We start from the raw sequence: 3,537 nt of genomic DNA on the forward strand, positions 1-3,537 counted from the left end.
ATTTGAAAACGAATTATGCTTTAATTCATTTTCAAACAATTGTAATGGCTGGCGTTAAATACTCCTGACGATTCATTTTTAAAGTGGGGCAACGCTTTTTTTTTTTTAAAAAAGAGCCAAAAACTCACTAAATACCACTATATTTCTACTTATATATCGATTCTGACTGCCTTCAAATTTCCAGCACAAAGCAGACTAGGAAAAAAAGGGACCCATATCACGTGACTCGTGTGAATTCTACGGAAATAGACGTAGCCATAAGAACAACCAATGAGATCGCAGGCGCGGATTTGAACGATGATTTCAGCCAATCGGTTTCCTCGCTGCATGTTAGCATCCATTGAGCGAGGAAGCTAACCTTCTTCAGGCTACCGCCTCGCCTTCTGGCACGTTCTGCGTTTATATTTTATATTTTGTCTCGTGTTGAGTAATAATACTCAACCTTGCGAGATTTATTACCAAGTTGTGCCAGTACGACACCATTTCGCAACGGTAAGTAAAGGGGAGAAAAAAAGCTAACGCTACTATTTGTAGCCACCTGCTAAAGCTAGTTGACCCGGGCTTGGTGTAATTACTGGTAGTAGCGATGAAAGAACAATTATGAAGAGTTTTTTTTTTTGTCAAATATAAACTCATAAGAATTTCTCCTGTCACTCGACTCAGAATGTACATAAATGCAACACTTTGTTTGTTGGAAGGGCTCTGGGGCAATATTTATGGCTCTTTTCGGACCCGTGTAACAAACCGACGAGATCCCTGTACCATCTTTACCATTTATGCTAAGTCCTTCTCCTGTGCAGCTATTGTAACACACCATCATGTCGAGACGCATGATGCTTTCCAACTCGTCCCTGTAAAAGTTGGTTAATATTCATGGAGATGGTACTGATTGTTTTTAATCTCTTTAGAAACAAGAGTGATTGTTGAGACCTGGGATCTTATGCTGTCCACACGCTTCATTAACTTTCAAATTATGTAGAGATTTTATTGGCTTTAAGAATTTAATCCCGGAGTCTTTCTAGAGTAGATTAGAATTGTTTCTTGAAACTTTCTTGTCCATTTCCTAAAATATAATCTTTTTTTCTTTTTTCCCCACTGCCATTAGACTGCTGGATGTTTTGTAAAATGAGTTATTTTATTATATTTCATCATTATATTAAAAAAGACAGAAAAAAACTGAAATGTTAGAACTGTAAATTTACAGTCATATGTTTATATTACAGTTTTTATATATATATATTTTTTTTCACTATTTTTCAAGGCTGCACTTAAAAAAATGAAATTTTTTAGAGAGCTGCTGTAAACGAAATTTCTTTTTGTGTTGCACTTGTGTAAACAAAGTGACAAATCTGTTTAAGTCTAAGTCTTTAACATTTTGATTACTATGCAAAGCTAATGAGGACCCCTAAACTGTTAATTAATGTTTTCCTTTTCCCCACCCTTTTATGAGGTGTTTAAATCTTATAATTTTAAATGGGATCTTATGAAGTCTGAAAATGTTTAGGAATTACACCGCTCACTAACCCTAACTCACTATGCAACAGTCTTGCCTTTTTTGCCTTTTGCCTGGCTTTATTTTTCGTGGGTTGCTTTAAAGTCTCAAATGCAGTGGTGTCAAAAGTACACATATTTGTTACTTAAGTATAAGTATAGATACTGCAGTTTAAAAACACTCTGGTAAAAGTTGACGTATCAACTTGACCTCTTTACTCAAGTAAAAGTGAAAAAGTATGTGCTTCAAAACGTACCGTACTTAAAGTATAAAGTAACCTTTAAAAAAAACAGCCAGATTCCACTAAATGAATTTAAAGCTAAATCTTTCGACTATTTAAAAAAAATTATTTGAAATAGGGCCGAGGATGAGGGTCTTTTTGCTCCCGCCTGTGTCCAACCTTTCAGACATTTCAACATCTTTTTCTGAATCCGACATTGTGGCATGGCATAATCTATTCACGTTTGCAGTTTGAAGAACACCTGCTTGCTTCTGATGATTTTCCTTTAGCTAACCAATTAAAACCAATTACACAATTTTTCAGTAGATGTGAATGGCGCCAATAATATGCATTGGATTGCACACATGACGCGAAATAGATATTATAAACATTAGACCAAGAGTAACGAGTAACCTTTGTTTTAAAAATCTAAGGAACAGAAAGTACTGGTACTTCTGTGAAATTTTAATGAGTAGGAGTCAGAAGTAGGAAGAAAGTAACTAATGGAGTAAAGTATAGATACCTAAAAAGTGTACTTAAGTACAGTAATGCTAACACGGTTGAAACATCTGCCACATATTCCTGGTAAACTTTAGTAATTATACTTAAAAAGATGAGCTAAAAAATAGAGAAGTGTGAATTGCTGGCATTTTAATGTGTAGCGTAATTGTTACATTCTTCTATCATACTCAGCTTTTTGCTGTGTTGTTTAGATTCACATCCAGTCCCATTACTGCATTGCATGAATGTGAACGTCTAAAGATATGGACATTGTTGATCGCAATTTTTGGAATGGATAAATTTTTTGTTCTAGTAGATGAGCTCTGCTGATGAATATCAAGTGTTGTTGACCTTAATTTTTCTGTTGCACAGATGACAGGCTCTAACGAATACAAGCTAAACCAGACACCTGAAGACGGCATCTCTGCTGTAAAGTTCAGCCCCAGTACTGCTCAGTTCCTCTTGGTTTCCTCATGGGATTGCACAGTTCGTCTGTATGATGTCGGAGGGAACACGATGAGGATGAAGTACCAGCACACAGCTCCTGTGCTTGACTGTGCTTTTTATGTAGGTTGTTTTGCCTTTGACTTGATTCAGTGAACTTATTTATAAAAGGGAGGAAAAACCACTGCAAGCGGATAATGTCTACCTTTGCTTTCAGGACTCAACACATTCTTGGAGTGGAGATTTGGAGGCTCAACTAAAGACTCACGATTTGAACACAGACCAAGGTGTGCCTTTAAATTCCCTTAAATGTTGGTTTATAAATAAACATTGGCCCATGTAAAATTCTTATGGTATAATTGCAGTAAGCAAAATTATCATTTTCAGTTTTATGATTACGGCTCTGGTTCTTGACTCCCTAAAAATAAACAAACAGAAAGTGGGGGTAAATATGAAATACGCATTGAATTGTGACCTACTCAACAACATAAACTTCATACAATTTAGAAGAATTCCAAATCAATTCTTTTTTCTCCACAAAAACAATTTATTTGGTCATTTCTTAATTGATTTTACCTCTGTGCTAATTTTTTATGTAATTGTATGTTGTTGTTTTTTCCACTGGGATGATGAATGTACTTTTATTGTATTTTTGTTTGCTTTTTGACCGCCCTTTATGTTTGAAAGGTGCTAGGTAAATAACCTCTTTCCTACTTATAGTCGTAGTTAACTTTAATTTCCACGGTTAGCTGTTTGGGGTAGAGACCGATACTTTGATCGGCCGATATTTTAAGCTGATATGGGTATTTTGTATTTTTGGTCTCACACGAAGCATTTGCATTCTCTGTAACATTTGGTATCATTATGTAATTATTATCAT

The 3,537-nt window shown here is 35.3% G+C and overlaps 1 long non-coding RNA gene across 1 annotated transcript; it reads left to right on the forward strand.

The window, feature by feature from the left end:
* Positions 1-302: 302 nt before the first annotated feature.
* LOC107081359 lies at positions 303-3,033 on the forward strand. The gene is made up of 3 exons (XR_001481062.1): positions 303-492; positions 2,586-2,780; positions 2,875-3,033. It is a non-coding gene; the product is annotated as an uncharacterized LOC107081359 (long non-coding RNA).
* Positions 3,034-3,537: the final 504 nt, after the last annotated feature.

The sequence above is a fragment of the Cyprinodon variegatus genome, unplaced genomic scaffold (genome assembly GCF_000732505.1).
Source record: "Cyprinodon variegatus isolate N-32 unplaced genomic scaffold, C_variegatus-1.0 Scaffold4471, whole genome shotgun sequence".
NCBI lineage: Eukaryota > Metazoa > Chordata > Actinopteri > Cyprinodontiformes > Cyprinodontidae > Cyprinodon > Cyprinodon variegatus.